Source organism: Metopolophium dirhodum, chromosome 8 (assembly GCF_019925205.1).
Source record: "Metopolophium dirhodum isolate CAU chromosome 8, ASM1992520v1, whole genome shotgun sequence".
Classification (NCBI taxonomy): domain Eukaryota; kingdom Metazoa; phylum Arthropoda; class Insecta; order Hemiptera; family Aphididae; genus Metopolophium; species Metopolophium dirhodum.
In genome coordinates, this window is record NC_083567.1 from 25760207 (window position 1) to 25782472 (window position 22266).

Sequence of the window (22266 nt, forward strand, 5' to 3'; positions counted from 1 at the left end):
AATTATCGCATCGATTATATCGAAACGATATGGCCACAGAATTATAATCACATGGTGGTGTTTTCTTTTTCGACAAAATATTTAACCGTACACGCTATCATGTTCGTGATACGGATAGCGTATACCTCCTAGATGTAATATAATATTCCAATGTTATTTACTCGAGAACTCGACTTGATCAATAAATCGTTTTTCCATACAACGCCAATTAGTCGAAAATTATTCGATATTCCGATATAAAATTTATTTGACTTCAGAGATGAAATTTACTCAATACCATTACCATATTATAGACTCGTGAAATGCTGAAGATAAAAATAAACCAATATTATAAAGTGTGAATAATTTACTCCGTACTCGATAAAGTTAACGACCGCGTTTCTATTGAAAACGTATTTACCAATAAATTAAAATGTGTGAATACTTTTGATTAGAATTCTCAGGTACAAATAACATAAATATATAATAAATTATTATTATTTATTAATAGGAACTTTTTTGTAATTTATTAGATTCTGAGTTTTTTTTTTTTGTGTGTCTGTCATCACCTTTTAGGACAGTGAAAATGCTTAGATTTTCTTCAACAATATCTTTTCTGATAGGAAAGTGAATTTAGTTGGTACTTTGGGGGATCAAAAGTAAAAATTTCCCAGTAGTTTTCAAAAGCGCCGTGAAAAACAAAAAAAAAATTAAGGAAAAACGGGAATTTTTACGCATAATCTGTATTCGAGAAAATCGATTTTGGTTTTAGGTGTAACTCTAAAACAAATGAACGTATATACATGCAATTTTCACTGGTTGTTCATATTTGCATTTTCTATACACAATAAAATTTTAAAAATATGTTGATTTGTTTTGAACTGTTTAGGAACATTTTCAGTTTCCAAAGACACTTGTAAATTGTAACTCATAATAAAGTTATTTTTATGAGCCTATAGATTTAAAAGTGTTATAATATGTCTCGATGAATGATTATATTTAATATCACATAATCATACTATTATTATTATTATTTTTTTTATTGACACTTAGCGTAGACGCTATATTCATATTATTATCATGTATTTATGTTACATACGTGCTACAGAAATTTATTTCATTTTTCACTATCGATAAAGGTCGAACCACCTATTTTTTTAGCAATGCCTATAATTAATATATTATTGTACAACTGTCAAAACTCACATACTGTCAAAAAGTGATTTCCTAGTACAATTTGTACAAAAGATAGGTACCAAGTTTTGTTCGGATTAGGATATTACAACTCGAGTCAATAATTATGTAGAAAATATGGTATTGGTACATGCGTGTATACACGAGGGTTCAATGGTTCAAACCTAAACTGAAACGTTTTCAAACAATATTATTTTTTGACATATGCAACTATTATATTATATGAAAATTATATTATTATTTTACCTATGTAAAATACAATTTTGAATTTTTTTAAATATTATTTTGTATTAACTATTCGACTATATTGACGTTCGCACGTTCTATATACAATGCATATTACCTATATTATTATTATTGTATGGTTAATATAACTATCCATGTCGTATCCGCCGATGTAATGCGTTATTTTATGATTTGTTCAGCAGTTGTTGTCGCCTTTAGGGTTTGATGTCTTAAATATTTCTTGGAACATATTATAATATCCGTGTAGCGTTTATACTGCAGGTCTACTCTGTATAATTGACTACCGATTTTTTTTATTTAAAATATATATTTTAACGATTTTTTAGTCGTTAAATCTGTAACAATTGATTATACACTCAACAAAACGAAAAAAAAGAAACAATATTTTTTTGTTCACATCAAAATATGTTTATTAATTATAAACCAAAAATGGTACGAAAATGTATAGGCAATCATTTTCAAAAAAAATAGCACATGGGCTATAAATATAATATTTTACATAATAATTATGTTCATGATAATAAAAGGGAAAAAAATCGAAATTTACAATAATATGTGAACAATTTTACAATTAGGGATAATTTAATGAAATTTAAAGAAAACAAATATATACCCACGACGGACATGAGACACAATAAACAAGGGGGGGGGGAGGATGCGAGATGGCGAATTGGTGCGGAAATGCAATGTGGCCACTGGTCACCTCTGCACGTTCTCCGACCTGTTCCGTGGGTTGACGAGTGTCACTGACGCGTTTGCTCTGACGCTTGACGACCTTGCTCAGCCGGTGAGGCCAGACCGAGACGGCCACGGTTGACGGCGACGGACGGTGGCTAGTGCGCGATGTCGTGCGCGTCGATGGTCGACGGCGCGACGACTCGGCTGACGGACAGCGAAGAACAAGACGCGGAGCGAGCGAAGTGAGATTTTGTGCTGCGGAACCGGTGGGGACAAGCGAAGAGACCTATGTGGGATTACCGCTGGGCGAAAAGGCGAGAGTCAGCGGACCACAACGCGAACCTTGACTCTCGGTAATTTTTGCCCTGGCGTTGTCTCTTTGGTCGCGTCTTCGCACGCCGCCAGACCCTGTGAAACAGTTAAGTTTCCGCGAGTCCAGCTCCGCTGACGTCCCCGTGTTCCTGCACGCAAATCTCCATACCACTCACCCCGTGCCGAAGTCTCCACCGCTGTCGTCGTACCGAGTCGCCATCGCCGCCGTACCGGTCGGTGTACCGGCGGGGCGGAATCGTTGCCCGCGCCGGTACCTCTACTATAGCCGCCGTGTCGTCGCCGTCTTCCGTCACCGTCGCTCCACGTGACCATAACTGCAGTCGGGCGCTCGCCGAGCCGCCAGAGGGTCTCGCGCGTTAACGACGACCGAGCGCGCTACGCCAGCGAACCCGTCGCGCCGCGGGTGGTCGGAGAACATGCGCGGGTGACTTACCGCCGCGCACCGTCCGTGCTCTTTCTCGCATCCTGCCCCCCATTCCGTCGCCGTCATCCTGTCCGTCGTTCTCATCCAAAACGTCGTCGTGCGGTCCACCCTCGGGAGTCGGAGTGGGATCGACAGGCCCCGACTCCCGAGGACGGCGCGTCCCCACACGACGACGTACAACTGGTCGTCAGAAATACGGAATGGTCCTCTTCTACTTCCGAAATGTTCGAATTGTCGTCTTCCTGGACCGTGTTGTTGTTGCCGAGTGGTGCTGTCTCTGGGATCGGAGTAAGCTCCGACTCTGCTGCAGATGACAGCGCATCGCCGCTCGGCAATCCATCACTGTGCAAAGAGACAGACTCCTCGACGTTTTCGTTGAACTCTTTTCTATCTGCGCCTCCAAGAATCGGATTTTGTCCTTCAGGCTCCGACTCCGGGGTCTGATCGTCGCCACTTACAGTAGTTGCGCCCGTATCAATGGCAGACAGAAGAAGAGTAACTGAACGCACGAGGTATTCGTCGCTTTCGTCAGCGTAAGTGCCTTCCATTTTGTTGACTACAGTGTCTTCTAAGATTTCGAGCAATATGACGTTTACCGCGTCGCGATCGATGTTATAATAGTTAATTGCCATCTTTTATTTTTTGAATGAAGACAATATGAACGTGTACGTTAGGATTTAATTGAGAATTGGTAATGAGCTTAATACAAATGTTCCAACGCAGAGACCGATCTCCGAGAAAATCTCCCAGACGACAACGTGTATTACCTACTAGCCAGCTAGTATGTTTATCTTTCTCGTCGGCCCGCAGCATTAGAAAAATTTCGAGCGCGTTAATTTTTATAAAGACCATTATTATTAGGTAGGTAGGTATTGATATAATATTATTATACCTAATATTTTAACGAGGATAGTTTCTGATATTACGATTTGTATATTTATTCTGTGTCAAATAACGTTATACATTACATACCTATACCAAATATTGTCGTTTGTATTTTGTTTAGCTTAATTGTTTTAATTAGTTTAACTAAGAAAAATGGAGTTTACGCCAAGCGAAAGAGGGAAACGAATGGTTGTAGACAAGGCCACAAGGGCCAAAAGTATATATTGGCTATATTGTGCAATGTGTATTATTGATATTATTTAATATTGACTACGATTTGAAAAAAAAAATTGTATGATTGATTATTATTTGAAAAAAAAAACGTGTACTATTCATAATTATTTTTAAAAATTCGTATATTATTGTCTATTGACTATGTGCAATATGTATTATTGTTATTAATGTTGACTATGATTTGAAAAAAAAATGTCTACAAGAAAGTCAAATTAAATTTTTATGAGCGTTTGAAATTCATATTTTTACAACATTTGATATTCACTCGATTTCTCATGTAACGATTTTCTTATTTTGTTGTAATTAAAAAACGTATGACTGTAGATAGTAGATACTTGAAAATTTCACTGAATGTTTATATTAGAATTTTCTATACACGATAAAATTTTAATAATAATTTGACCCTTTTTGAGCTGTTTACGGACATTGTCAGTTATCAATTTTTTTAGTTTTTTTTTCTACAAATATCAATAAAATTTTATTTGTTGGATAAAAAAGTGTGAAAATGTAATGCAAGGCTCCTGATATATTGTTATAATAGTAATTGAAAAATATTAAAAATACATGGCCACAATTTTTTTTTATAAGCATTTAAAGTTTAAATTTTGACAAAATGTATCAAATTTTAAATTTAATAATTATTTTGTACCTAGTTAAAAATTTATAAAATGTTTAACTTTTATAGCTAAGGATTGAAAATTTAAAACAAGGCTCCACGTAAATAGGTTATATATAAATTAGTTTATTCACAATAATATCATCAAATATACTTGGTAATATCATAGGCTGACTGGCCGTTTTCGCTCAGAATCGTTTTTCTTATACAATGATATTATATCACTGAATTCAAATTGAACACCATCCATTACACTGCAGTGTTTCTCAACCTTTGTATAATGGCGACACACTATTAAAATATTTCATACTTTGCGACACATAGTAAAAAAAAAATAAGAATAATAGGTAGTATTAAATATTTATAATTATTTAATAATATATAAACTTAAAAACAACAAAGAAAAATATAATATAAAACGGCATTTTAATGAGAAATTTGTGACTGATATTTCTTACATAATGTATCAATCCGTGGTGAAATCTTCGGTAAGGCGACTCTTAACTCCTCTTCGACATTAATTAATCTTTCCCTTTTTTTGTTTTTAATTTCGTTCAAAGCAGAAAAAGCTACCTCGCACAAATATGATGTTACGGAATGAGCCAATTTTGTTAAACTCGGATATTCTTTTTTTGTGTAAATCCAAAATTGACCTAGCTCGAGCTCATTAAATTTCATTTGAAGAGTGCGATAGTTTTTTTAATTCAGCAAGTTCTTCTTCCTCTTTTAATGAAAGATGTGTGGTTTCTAAACTATTTTTTCATCACAAATGAAACAATAAGGAATAGGACAATGTTCGTCGCCGACCCAAAAAAATCCTAATTTTAAATAATTTTCATTGTATTGACGATATTTACCTTTGAATTTTTTAGAAGGATTTTCTGATTTTTCTTTAAAACTTGACGATGCATTTACAGAAGATGATGAGTTTTTTTCTGTTTCCAAATCGTCTTCATCTGTATTCTCTCTTACTACTCGTATTTTTTTAATCAAAAATGTATCCATTTTATTTTAATTAGTAGCAAAAAATTATTATTGTTGGTAAATTAAGAAAATAGGTCTATTCGACTATAGAAATAAATGACAACTGAGCATACAAATAAAGCGAGTTAAAGATACGGTGCATGTTTTCAGTATAAATATACTATACGTATTCACTGTTTAAAAATAAACGAAAATATCGAAAAACCAACATTTATCGATTGAGGGGATTACACACTATAGGCGATTCGAACGCGATTAATCATTCAAAATTACGATAATAATAATAACCCAACGATAATAATACAATTTATTTTATGTCGATAGCTGATAATCTATTTTTATTCATCATGGAAATTATATCAAATACCTATGAATTTTTGAAAATAATTAATAGTGTTAATGATGTTTGGACATTTTGTCATTTAATTTTAGTACTTCACGCGACACATTTGGACTTGCTCAGCGACACACCGGTTGAGAAACACTGCATTACAGTAACCCACTTGTAACCTACTATACAGCAGAGCGACATCCACTTACCCACCTTTTTTATATTAATACTAATAAAAATATTCTTTTTTATAAAAATTTAATAAAAACAATTTTCTTTTCACTTTATTCTGGGATGAGTATATAATATTATGTTATTATTTATGTTATTTATTATTATGTCAAATAAATCAAATAAATTATTTAACACAAATTTTAATACAAAATAGTAATTCTTTAGTTGTATAATTATGTAAACAAAAATATAGAGCAAATTCAGTAGGTACAACGTGGTAATATTATAGTATGTGATTATCTACACGTTGAAACAACCGATGGTACATAGAAAAAAAAATATTTCGGAATAAACAACCTTTGGTAGCAACTAAAACATAAGAAAATAAGATGGTTTTATTCTATTTTTTTATTAAAAATAATTATTTATAAGATAGTTTTAGTATATTGTGGTTAGAACATTTGAATGAAATAAAAAATGCATAATAAGACACAAAATACGATGACTTTAGAATTGAAATCACATATTAAACAACTATTGTAATGTAATTCATGGTTATAAAATATGGATAAAATATGAATGGATGTTTAAAACATATATTTTAACTGACAAATAAATTATACACATGTGTGTAATAAAAACAAAAAAAGATATTTAAAATGAATGAGTCAATAGTTGTTACCGTAGCATTATTATTTTTTTTTGGCAAAAAAATTGTCGATTTAGTATATTCTGTAGAAATCCAATTATTCTTATTACCTATACAAACTACTAGAAATATTAAATCGAGCCAAACCATACTTTTCAAAACGTATGTATTAAACATAAATACTATTTTTCTACCTAAATAGTAGATATTAAAATACAAAACTCTATCGTTACAAGAGTACCTAATCATTTTTAAATTATAAATTATTTTTTATCCTCTTCTAGCAGATTTTGTCAGTTATTTACGTTTAAGTGTACCTATATACGCGTCTTATAATATTAAATATGCAATATATGCATACTACCTATATTATTATTATAATTATTATTATAGGAGACTCGATAATAGGTTATAGGTATGAATGTTTCCGAATGATATTCAATCGAACTGTTTAAAAAAATAATATAATATGTATATATATATATATTGAAGAGAGAAAGCAAAACAACGAATTTAATAATCGTGGGTATGACACGTCTGAATGCCAAGTAAAATTAATAAACTGGCGTCGCTGTGAACGCTGGCAGGGCGGGGCTATTGTTAAGGAAAAATAAAACCTATTACCGATCCGTTTCGTCTTGTGGGACTTTGACTTCATATGTGGTCAACGGTTTTATATTTTTGTATGGGATGATCGTTATCGGGCACGGACATTAAAATATTATCTAGGCCCAAGAGATGATGATACCCACAGCGTCGAATTTTGTCAGTCCGGTCTCGGTTTCATTGAGAACAAAAAAAAAAAAAAAACACCAACAATATAACACGGGCCGGAATGTAATAATAATTCGTGAATATGATGAAAAAAACGTCCGGTCCCCAAGGCGGTTTTTTGGGTCGTTTTTTTTTATTTCGTTTTTATTCCTGACCCCGGCCGACCCCAAGCACAAATTCCCATATAAACCTTGGGCGTATCTTCCTGCCCCAGAGCGCCAACGTACTAATTGTTTACTGTAACCTACCATTTAATTTCCGCCAGGGAAACAACAGCGTACGGGCTGCGGTAATCTCTATTGATGCACACGGATTACTACGGATATATGTATTTTTATTATTCTATTATCGCTGTATCATTATTTCGGTGAGCCGTCGGATTCTGATGGCATACGTCACGACCGTGTCCGCCTGATGACTTAATCTAGACCTCCGACGTTTTGGTCACGAAACCCGATATACAATATTACTTAATCGACTACTCGGTCGACGTGTTGCGGTGGGCAACTAACTATATTATGCGGAGATGGTTTAAAAAATAATAATAAACGACAAGACGACGCGTGGCAGCCGGCAGGGGGCACCGTATATAAGTATTTTATTATTATTTTATCGTTATGCCCCATTCGTATAACTCATAAAGGAGCTGCATATTGAACGGGATATTGTTCTATATATTATTATTTTCCATGAATACAACCAGACCATTATTTTTTATGTAATTATATTATTTTCATAATCAACTAACAATGCTTAAATAGTTAAATACTTTTACAGTTTCAGTATGAAAATAAAGTTTAAAATATTAAAACCACTTATGTTTTATTGGTAAAATTTAAATTATATACCTATTTGAATCAATGGTATTCGAAATGTTTAATTTATAATTGGACTGGATTCAATGGTATACCTACAAATGGTAGTTAGGTATTCTTATAACAATTAAGTGCTACCGATATAATATATCGAATCATATTATTGTACATAAACATAAAATAATGAACTAAAATTCCTACATATATTTTGTTCACTGAAAAATTGTGAGTAATGCCGGTTAGTTATGTAGCCTAATTAATACAATATGCAGTGCAATAAATTGTTAAAATTAATGATGTATCAAAATTAGCCGATAAAACTGTATTTTAGTGAATGTTCAATACTTCAATACATACATATTATGTACCTATACGTATATAATATATCGACGTAATTAATTAAAATAGTTATTATTTTTCAAATTTTATATTTTGTGTAATTGATTAATTTTATTGCACACGACAACCACTTGCAATTATAGGTACTAATTAAAATATGAAAGTCGTTATGAGTAGTACGAATTTATAAGGATTTTAGGTGTGAAACTAATTTATGGCAGATTTATATTATTTAATTAATAAAAAATTAGGTACAATTTATGAAATGAATTGGATAAAAGGGTGACACCCTATACTATATTTTGTACTAAAAAGTGAGTAGTTAGAATAATAACAAAATTATTACAAAAAATAGGCATTGCTATAGTGACATGTAAATTGTAATACATATCAATATTTTTGTAATTTGAGGTAGGTATATTGTAATGCAATGATATGAGAATGCTGTCCATTTGGTTGTTTTTAAATTTAATATTATTTTTTACACTTCACAAAAAGTGTACATTTAAAATTAGTTGGTTTTTTTTATTATGAAATATTTACTTTAATTTAATTTGATTCGAAATCTTACAGAGTTACTATTACCACAAAACACATATCGATATTTTCATTTGGGAGCTATTATTTTGACATTTAAATTAACGTACCTACCAGAGACGTAATTTAACCTTTCAAAACATTTTAACAATCAGAAACTCGTTTATAAGTTTATAACGTGACACCTTGGAGTTCGCGTCTTCGTGACACTATATTATTAAAACAAATTGCTGTACCTATACATCTACATTGGTTCTAGAATCCAGATAAACATAAAATAAAATATATAATGGTTGATACCTATTGGCTGAGTAGTGAGGACTGATTGAAAAACATGAATATATGTGAATTTATTAAATTATTCAATGTAGGTACTCTTTATGGTTGAACGTGATACTGAATTTTGTCTAAATAGACACGGAAAGTTAGCGCCGTTAAATATAATTCTAACGACCAAAAAGAGATGACTATATAAACGTAGACACAAATGACAACGCATTAAATTGTAACGTTTTTTTTCCAATAATACATTCGTAACTTAAAGGTAATAAAAATAAATACCGGTACTTATAGATTTCTAATAAAAATTCAAGAAGACCTGGGTACCCATATATTTTATCGATTATGGACCGTATAATTACCAATGACGAAAACTATACTATATTATTGAACTCATATTATGGTATTATGCATATTATAGGCATTCACAGTCATAAAACGTTTCCCTCCTACGTCTTATTTGGAATAAACTAATTTCTAACAAACATTCTACACTATGATGAGACTTAATAAATTATTTTCGAGTGTCCATTGTCTAAAATTCTAAGCCACACTGTCGTGCCGCTGTTATTACAATTTTTTTTTATTATTAATATATTTAATACACAACATAATATTATAATATTGTACACGCATATGTATTAAAAACTGATCGATTTAAAAACGTATTAAAATAAGCACGTGTAGTGCATGTTATAAAACCAGACGTCATGCCCTGTCAAATTCAACTTGTATAATATTATAATGAACTTATGCATGTCTACACATCAACCAATTATTATGACAATTCAATCATAAAAATAAGATATTTATTACATAGGTACCTACATCAGACCTGTATTAAAATACATCAGTTTAGAATATAGAATGCATAATATTATAGTTTATCGTACTTATGAGTTTATGACGTTCAATAATAATATTATAATCACTGTAAATTATCTAACACTGTATTCACTCAAAACGTATTTTTTTTTACTGATTCCCCGGGTGTCCGGGTCAAATGGAAAGTAAATGTAACAAGTATACAAATAGTATACAAGCTTTATATACGTATACGGTATACGAACGTAATACACGTGCGGTCTGTAGTTGGCTAATATAATATCATATTAAATATTAATATTATACCCATAGATAAGTATAATATAATATACCCATAACATAATGCACATCATACTAAACATAGGCGTGCAGTGCATATAATATGTATATATTATTCACTGGTGGTTTATTCCTTCTTTAATATATTTTTAACTCTCCAACTCGACATAAATATATATTTAGACAATACATATAAGTCATAAATTACTAATAAACTTGTATTTGTTTTATTACCTTTTCTAAACTAGACATTATAATATGTTGTTAATCGTATTTTGTTCTCTCGTATCGCGATAAAGAAAAAAATGGATTTGATATAATATAATTTTAGATTCTGAGTGAAACGATGAATGTATTGATTTTACAATGATGTGTGTTTTTTTTTTTATTTTTTTATTTTTGTGTCTGTGTACACGATAAGTAGTCGAAATAATGCTTCGATTTTCGACTTCAGTATCTTGTTCGATGGGAAAGTGAATATCGTTGGTGCATTGGGGAGGTCAAAATTTTAATTTCCCAGTAGTTTTCAAAAGCGATGTGAAAAACAAAAGAAAAATTAAGGAAAAACGGGAATTTTTACGCAAAATCGATTTTTAACAAAATCGATTTTGGTTATTGGTGTAACTCTAAAACAAATGACCGTAGATGCATGAAATTTTCACTGGTTGTTTATATTAGCATTTTCTATACACCATAAAATTTTCCAAATATTTTGACTCTTTTTGAGCTGTTTACAGCCATTGTCAGTTTTCAATTTTTTTAGTTTTTTTTTCTATAAATATCAATAAAATTTTATCTATTGAGTAAAAAAGCTTGAAAATTTAATAGAAGGCTCCTAGTTTATTGTTTCAAAGGCAGATGAAAAAAATTAAAAATCCTTAATCACAGTTTTTAATTATAAGCATTTAAAGTTCAAATTTTGACAAAATACGGAAAAATCACGAAAAATAGCAAATTATTTTGATGAGAATTCATAAAAATTTTTCTTTTTAAATCTAAGATTTGAAAATGTAATATAAGATTACTCATAAGTTTGTCTACCTTTATCAAAAAAAAAATGTCTAGAAGAAACTTAAATTAAATTTTTATGAGCGTCTGAAATTTATATTTTTACAACATTTGATATTTACTCGATTTCTCATGTAACGATTTTTTTATTTTATTGTAATTAAAAAACGAATGACTGTAGATACTTGAAAATTTCACTGAATGTTTATATTAGCATTTTCTATACACCATACAATTTTGAAAATATTTTGACTCTATTTGAGCTGTTTACGGACATTGTCAGTTTTCAATTTTTTTAGTTTTTTTTTCTATAAATATCAATAAATTTTTATTTGTTGGGTAAAAAAGCGTGAAAATTTAATATTAGACTCCTGATATATCGTTTTAATAGCAGTTGAAAAATATTAAAAATACATTTGCACAATTTTTTTTTATAAGCATTTAAAGTTCAAATTTTGACAACATTTATCAAATTTATAATTTATTAATTATTTTGTGGTTAAAAATTTATAAAATGTTTAACTTTTATGGCTAAGGATTGAAAATTTAAAACAAGGCTCCACGTTAATAGGTTATATATAAATTACTTTATTCACAATAATATCATCAAATATACTTGGTAATATCATAGGGTGACTGACCGTTTTCGCTCAGAATCGTTTTTCTTATACAATGATATTATATCATTGAATTCAAATTTAACACCATCCATTACAGTGACCCACTTGTAACCTACCGTACAGCAGAGCGACATCCACTTATCCACCTTTTTTTTGCTTGATTTTGGTCGCATGAGCATTCATTCACGCATTAAAATTATTTTCCAGCACACAAAATTAAGGCCACAGGTGATGCATGCAGTATGATGCACAAACTGTGCACCAAACGTGTGCATGTATAATATTTATGGTATATAGTATGTAGTATGTATAGGTACATACAAACTTCTGCGTTCAATATTTTTTTTTTTATGCCAATGTTATAAGACGCAGTACCTATAGGACGTAGGGAGTTTATAGACTATATAGTTCTTTTCGTCGTCGTCGTTGTTGTCGTCGTGTACGGAAAAGAACCGTTGGGAGATCACGTTTATGCGGTTAACGCATTCGCAAAACGATATTTTCTCCCTATCGCAATGTATTCTCTTGTTCTTTTTTTTCCACATATAACGAGTGCATTTGTTAAATCCCAAAGAATTAGACTCATACAATCAGATGCCATCAAAACTTACTCCCCGACCCTACCTAACCACGCCCATTTACGTACATAATACCATGGTACATACGAACACGAGAAACAACGATGACAACTCCTTCGTGTCGGTTCGACAAACGGCCACTGTAGAATGCGAAACGTTTAGCACTGATAAGTGATAGTAATTAACTCGTGCAGTGCATGATTCATGACCAGGTTACACCGAGATCTTAGAAATTCAGAATCCAAAACGGTTGCCCAACACCGCAGTCGTGATGAAAACGTTATGCGCACGTAGTGTTAAATTCAATAGTAATTATACAAGCACAAAATGTATATTAATATTACACGTGTAGACGCTATATAGACATCGTTGCAATGTAAATACGTACGTCACGAACCGTCTCCTGCACTCCTGCACAGAGCCACATAATTCGTCATTACTGCCCTATAGTCTGTACCGTGATGTATAGCCACTATCAGCCTACCGTGGCTTTATGTACTATATAATAGGTGTACATTATTATAATTAAATAGTAATATTATGTATTATTATTAATCACTGTATGATGTATTGATCTGTAATGTCATTACTCATTACACATCAATTTTGGAAAATTGCGATATGTATCGTATATAATATTATTTATATTTGTATACTGTGTAAAATATAATATAATATTGTAAGAGTACAGCAGTCAAAAAAAACGAAATTAACGTTAGAATTTCATGTTTCGAATGCATAAATCGACTACGAGAATTCGCTTCAAAACCAAAAGTCAAAACAATTTTTTTTAATTATAATAAATAGAAAGTACTTTGACTATAGTTTAAATTATATAAGAACTACATTTATTCATAGATTGACATTATTTAAGTTTATGGTACCTAATACCTATTATATCAACGGTTATTTAAAACAAATAACTTTCAACTCTTATTAAATATTAAGAATATTAAATTTCCAACGTGAATAATCTTCAAAAAAGATATTCTATAACAATAGAAATGTCCATGATGTTTAATGTTATTAAATTAAATACGTTTAAAAGCGTCTGCTGTATAGAAAATTAAAAACTCAATAAATAGGAAATTATCAAATAAAAACTAAAAATAATTTAGTACAGCATTAATAGTATACATTTTAAATAAAATGAATATGAAACATGGAAGGTAGTTATAGATTCTTTGATAGAGATGAAGAGGCCAATTTTCTATAATTTTATACACTTGCATCGATAATAAACGCGACGCACGTGCCCATGATAAATCCTTGTATTAAAAACTACTTATGTACATTTATGTAATATATAAAACATGTGTATTTCGATAAGGTTTAATAATATTTAAGTGAATCAATCATCAAATAAAATGGTGTCTGTTGAAAAATTATGGACACGTATTATTTATTCTAAATGAAGATTCTCCACGGCGAGGAGTGAGGACAGATCCCACGCAAAACCAGTCCATACAATTTCACCTACCTACTTAGCATGAAAAAGCTATTTTAATTCAATATGAAATCGTTATTGCTATTTCATTATTACCTATGCAGCTACGCTATTTCGAATTCCATCACCTACATAAAAAAAAATATAGTTATTATTGTATTATTATTTAATTTTACAAACCTAATTTAAATTATTTAAACTTTAACCTGAGCCAGTTTTTATTACGACTATTTGTATGGTTAGTTAGGTACATGTGTTATTTATAAAATAGAAACATTTACAAATATAAGACTTAAATATACGCCATACAGAGAAATGACGGACAATCGTCTTGCAAGTCAGCGTTGTATTGTAGTTTTACATTTGATTAAGCGATAGTCAATAAATCATTAAATTCGAAAAAGACTCTATGCGATGCCAGATCAGTTAACTTAGATGCGTTCAGAGGCTTGTCCAGGATAAAATTTCAGAAAGATTAGCACAACAGATAACAATATAAGTTGTATTATACAACATACACATTTTTAAGGGAATTTTTAATAGATTTTTAAAATAATCACTAGTGTCTAATTATACTAGTTAATACTAATAATGCCTAATTAAATTTATTATTCATAATCATAAATCATAATTGATCACACAATATCACAATATAATTTTAAATGTATAGGTACAATGTTATATGTTTACAAAATCATAACTGAAAGTTGATACTCTAACGTACTTTTTTTTACTAATTGTGATGATTAATTAATTTATAAAGTCGTCCTACGCTACAAACAGGTTTTTTTCTTTGAAATAAAATTAATGGTTGTCTTGATTGGCAATAATTGGACAATTTGACACGTATAGTTACATTAGGCAATCATATTATTCAAATAAATTTAAATATATTAACGAATTCACACATTATAATACAATATATTATAATAGTATTGTATTATAATTTATATATTTTTTTAAATAACCTGCCAAATTTAAATTAATATTAATAATTAATATAATTTTATTTATAAAAGTACACGATTTGTGTACAGTGTACTTAATTTGTATTTATTTAATGACTTATAAAAAAAGTAAGAAGTAATCAAGTAATTATTTGTCCATTACTCTTTAATAATAATTACTTTATTACTTCTTAATTTTTCAGAAAATAAAAAAGGGACCGGTAGTTAGTAGACGTTGTTGAAGGGAACAATCATAACGCTGAAAATATATTATAAGTTTTAGAATTACAATAGTGCCTATATTAAAAAACTATTTAAGATTAAAGAATGATAATATATTAAAATGTTAGTAAAATGTTAGTATTATCCTAACTAATTGGGACCGCGCCTAGTTCGGATAGGTACGCTAAAATTCGGATACTGGAAATTGTTTAAAAAAACAATTTTTTTTTTTAAAACATTCAATATTATATACATACTGTTATACATTATTATGTATTACATATTTATTATTATATTAAACATATATATTTATGATATTTTTTTGACAAAATTATCCATTTTCATTTGATGACAAGCTGCAACGCGCTTTTCTGCAGCTAAGTCTCACAAACGTTCGAATACTCTAATTTTATTGTAGTTCGGAATTTTAGATAATAGAGGGTTCGTATACAACAGATGTTCGGATAATCGAGGTTCTACTGTATTAATTACTATTAAGTATTAACTAACTAATTAGGTAAGTAGGTACCTATAGTTAAATCACTATTTATATAATTTAATCAAGTACCTTTTAACTCTAGAATATTTTAATAAATAATTCCCTACTGCCAATTGAAAAAAAACAATTTTTTTTCAAATTTACTAATTAACTATTTTTGGACAACAAGAATTATTTTACTCCGGCATATTTTCAGAAAAAATTTAAAATTAAATTATTTTATTTTATTAAAATACTAAATTTACATGAACATTAAATAAGTACATTATATTTTAGTCTACATTCTCTACAAGCTTTAATATATTATTACATTGCTGAAGTTAACTTTTTCAACCGCAGAATACAATTTATCAATTGTCTATGTATGTTTAATTTTGTAATAAAAACATGAAAATGAGGAAATATATATAAGAACCATAAAATGTAAATTATAATTTGTAACAAATTTGAAATTATACAAAATTAATTTTATCGTGATTTTATCTAAAGGAAGATACTCTCAATTTCTAAGTCTTGAGATAAACAAAAAATAACACTATTACCTATACATTTATGCTAGGTATCAGACAAAAAAGGGTTATCTTGAAATTATTATAAGACCTGCAGCTACTATATATAAAGATATATTGTATTCAGATTATAAACTATACCGTGGACTGTAGTTGGATAGTACCTATAGAGTTCTAAGACTTCTTCTAAACGCAGTTCGAGTGACACACATAATATTATATTATTATATTTTATATATTTAGGTACATCATAATGCAGGTATCTATTTAATATTATGTACATATAATATTTCGATCAAATTTCCGACGCGCATCGTCGACGATAGGCGTGGTGTGCGGGGCTCGTGGGGGTGGGGGGATCCTGCGTTTTTCTGACTGCAGACTCGACAATCGGTAAATATTAAAATAATGTAATGGTAATCTGTACAGGGCAACAATGGGTACGGCTGCAGTGACCGCGGCGGCGGAAGGGAGGGCCACCCGTCGCGAACCACATTTAAATCGGTCCGAATGGTATGTCGTGCGCACACATATACGCACACACACACACACACACACGTGTGTATGTGTGTTGTATGAGTATATAAAGTGTATAAATAATTTTTATTTCCTACTCCCCCGGCGTGGGTTCGACACGGCGGCGCGAGAAAACCATTATCGAATTCCGACGACCGGTAGTCCAGCGCCGTCGCTGACAATATTTCATTAGACTGCAACGCGCGAGTTTCTGTACGGGTACACGAGCACTGCAGTGTGAGATAACAACAACAATAATAGCAAAACGTCCGGGGCACTTGCCCGTTCTGATCTTATCCCGAGCTGACACGTAATCCGTCAAACGGCGGCGGCGGCTCGAGGTGAAATATTACTCGCGCTCGCGCGACCCCGTTCGGTCAACCGCGGGGGAACTCGCCGCCCGATATGGGATTGTAAAAAGTAACAATAATTGTTACAATATCGTCATCACGTCCGACTATATATTTTTATATACCTACTGCAGTTATAATAATAATAGTAGGTACTAAACCAAATTGATGCGGAGTGGCCACGGGGAAGTGTTATGCACAAATGGGGCTGATCGCAAATACCAAAATATGTATCAAGTACAAAAAGCTTTTTCGACGTTTGCATGCGGTTTTATACATGTATCCAAAATATAATCAGTCGAGGAACTCTGATGGTTAGAACTTAGAAGTTAGAACTATGTATTTGTCGTTTTAGTTTTTATTTTTCATTTCATTTTATAGTTTATATATTTTAATATTAATATACGGTTAAATACTATATATTAGATACCTATATATATAGGGAAGACTAATACTGTCACTTGCCGTAGATTATAAAATAAGAGAACTTTCAGAACGATGAACAAGAAAAATGAATGACGAGAGACGAAACAAAATTATGAGGCGACCAGGCATTTTTATTGTACTTGCAGATGGGAAAATCTTAAATACGGTAATGGCGTCGGCTTTGGCGTTGCGTGCAGTGTGGAACTCGAATAATTAGCTTGAAGTCTCCTTAGCCTCGCACGAGGTGAGATTTTCGGCCGGAGATCGGAAAGCGAACAGACACCGGCTGCATCACCGGGAAAATGGTGCATATTTACAAATTACAATATATTATATTATTATTATGTAGGCAGGTTACCGCAGCCGTATCATCACGGTCGCGACCGGTATGCTTTCCCATAGACTGTCTTGGCGGTAATTTATACGCGCGACCACTATGCCCCATTCGTCGGATCGACGACGTACCACCGTCACTATATATATAATACACATACATTACATACACATATATATATACTATATTCTCTAATAATAATAATTGATCGTTACGCGATCTCATCCGGATCTCGTTATAAGGCTGTTTGCTATACGATATATATATATATATATATATACTGGTATATAATATATATTATATTCTACCCGTGTTGTACTTACGTATATTGTACATTTGTACACATATATACACACTATACCGACGACTATATGCGATAGGGATTTTGACACGAACTCTAAACATACTCTGTCTCTACACTCTGCTGCAGTATAAATGGTGTATAGGTATACTGCAATGCGCGAATGTGAGCGTTATAACTCGGATGAAAATAATTACGAAAAAAAATACACACTCGCGATATTACACAATATTATACATATTGTAAATCAACGCGGTCGCGGGCGACTATATTGCGAGCAGTAGGTACTATAGGTACATCGTTCGTGGGACAGTGGCAGAATATCATCCATGATCCACGTATAATATACGTATATTATTATACATTATATATTTACATGCATGATTAACTAACTTATGTAGGTACTGTTACAGAAAACCGTTATCTCGGAGATGACCAACCGATTTTATTATCGCATAGCAATAAATGAATGTTTGACATATCCTATATTCGGGCTATATATATACCAAATATACTTTGTAGAAACTCGTGTGGGTACTGGGTGTGCACGTTCATCGTAATATTCACAAATCTACAAATTAGTAATAACGCAGTTTTATCAAATTAAAATTTCATATTAAAATATTATGTCATCTAAACATTATACCAATCATAAAATCACATGGCGAAAGGACCAAGTACCACTTATATTAAACTCATTTCGGCATTACAAGGAATAACATTAATTTTTCCGTTTATAAATGTATATAAATTACATATGAGTACAATTAATTATATAATTGTGTAATTTGGGAATCTTGTCTGTATATCTTTAGATTTAATATAGTTTATCTTCTTATAATTTTATTTTATTCATGATTTATAAATAACATATTTAATATTTTGATCTCGCTTCATAAATCATTTGATTCTACAAATGAATTTAATTTGTTGTATAGTATGCCAATTTAATTGAGTAATTCGAATACAAAATATTGAAGTGATCCATTATTAAAATTGCATTAGGTGTATCAATTGTGTTATAGCTATAAAATATAATATAATATGATATTTTTGACTGTTCTGTGGGTGCAAAATAATACTTTTGCCCCCACAGAAAAATGGTCGTGGGCGTAACTGCACCGTCATGCCCCCCCCCCGACCCTACAAACCATCGCAGTGGTATTGAGACGATGTCTATTTACTAGTTAGTATAGGTTAGGTTAGGTGCCCTAAATCGTATGAAATAAACAGATCTGATTGCTTGAGCAATAAATAAATAATGGACTCCACTACAATCGTTGAACTATACATCACAAAAAACAAACCGTGTATAATGATATAATTTATCTATATATTATAGTACCTATCTATTATACACACCAAATATGTTAACCATAGGTATACCTGTATTGTAGATAAATCGATACAAATGTTAAGATTTTATCCATGGCCCTTCGCCAATAATTATGATTTTAAATATTTGGCACATAATAATATGAAAATGTATGTACCTATTATACCTACCATTGCTTCTCCCGAGGCCTGCATTTAAATATAATTTTTTCTTCGGACACGTTATGTAATGTCAGCACTCAACGATGACAATCACTGCTAGCCGCCGACCTCTGACTACCTATATGGTGACAATAATAATACATATTATACACATTTTTTCTATAATTGCCTACAAATTGGTCCACAATTCACTCGGATGCATCCCACGCAATAACATGTATAATGTTTATTATTATATAGGTACCCTCGCCGCAGCCGTATCGAAAATATTCGTGTCGCCACCGTTGTCGCTTTATTATTATTACACGAAAACACGATATAAATGTCCTGTTGGAGGCGGACAACACAACAACGTTATGGTTTTAAGCCGCCGCAGAAGTCCGTATAATAGGTAGAACCGTATATAGTAGGTAGTAGATACGTATTATATATTAATATAATATAATGTAGACACTACGTCTTGTATCACTATATGGTCTTTATAACATTTTAAAAAAATACTGACAATAGTGTTTTGAACTATGACAATAACTTATACTCTAGATTATTATGTTGAAAAATATCAATAGATTTAATCGGTTTAGGTATAGACTAGGTTAGGTATACTAACTGAAATTTAAAAAAAATTAATTTTAATTTTAAAATGTTTAAAAAAAATTTAAAACTGTAGTAAAATATGTCGTATTTTGTTAGATTATATACGTCATTTTATAATGGACAAGATTCTTATACTATTAAATGTAGATAGTCATTTTGTGATTTAAAGAGGAGTATTGTTAAAAATGAAAAATTCTTCGAACGTATTGATTAATAATTGCACAGGTACTTAATAAAAAAAAAAACATGGGCAATTACGCCTAGCAATAGCAGTGTTAGCTGGTTACTAACACGCCGATAGGAAAATTGCTTCTAATGGCCTTCTTGTTAGCTAAATTGTAACGATAATTTGTTAAATGTAATGTTCAATTTATTAGGCCTATAAATGTCAAACTAAAATGCCCTATAAAATATATAATTCAATTTTATTGGGTAAACAACGCGAAAATGTAGAAATGGAATTATGAAAACATTCTGAAACATTCATGTTATGAAATATAAGAATATAATATAATAAAAATGATTTGCTGACATTCTTATTTTCTATTAAGAAAACACGCCATCACAAGAAAATGAAAATATTTCATAATCTGTATGACTATGCGTACTTATATATAACAATATAATACATCTTTCAATCTGTGTATAAAGTATATTTAAATATGTATAATACTGTAGTCAACAATACCTTTATATATAAGTATATTTTATACAACAAAATTAATAATAATATTATGCTATATTGTTAAACTGCCGCTATATAATATTCGTAGAAGTTATCCGTTTAAATTGAATAGTAGAGAAAACTATATTTTACATTTATACATATTATTAGTATGTGTTGCATAGGTACATTTATGAGACACGTGCAGTTGTAGGTATAATAATAATATTAATGGTGCGATAAGTGTGAAGGTTAAATTACTACAACGAGAAACTGCATAAAATAACCAAATATAATATAATAATGCTAATTCAACGATGTTCAACCCGACAATAATATAAAGTAGTAAGTATGTTCAGGACATAGGTGTATATCTTATATAGCAGGGGTGGCGAACCTTTTTTGGGTCAAGTGCCAAAATTTAAAATCAAGTTTTTTGAAATATGTTCGCGTGCCACCAACAAAAAAAATGAATTTTACTAGGTAAGATGAAAAGAAAAAGCATGCAATAATTACACACATTTTATTAGGTATATACTATATAATTTAATAAATAAATAATAAATAAATAATATATATGTAAAGTTTTATTTCATTTATTAATGTGATTTCTGATGTTAGTTTTTAGAAGACGACATTTTAATATCTGGAGTATAGTTGGTAGTTTTCAGTGAAACACAAGCAGCACTAGTTTCATCGATTAATGTATTTCTCTGCTTCGTTTTTATTAAATTCATTATGGAGAATAAACTTTCACAAGTATAAGTTGACGAAAAAATCGATAGGATAGAATGAGCAACTTTTTTTAATGTATTAAATATGTTTGGAAACGGATTCCAGACTTTAAGAATTTCAGTATCTGCATTTTTTTACTATGTTTGCTTGAAGTCGGTTGATTTCTATTTCTTCGATTAGGTTGTCTTAAGTCAATGAATTTTTGTTTCCACGTATTACAGGATTGAAGATCAATTAACTCAAATTCAAATGTACTTATTTATATTCATCCATTCAAAATAATGTAAATCTAATTCATCGTAATTGCAAGTATCAGGGCATTTGAGGAACTTAATATTACATTCAAACTTTTTAAAATCTCTAAACTTGTTATTGAACTGCTGAATTGTTAATTTTATGATACTTAAAAATTGTTTATATTTTCATCTAATTTAGAATTTT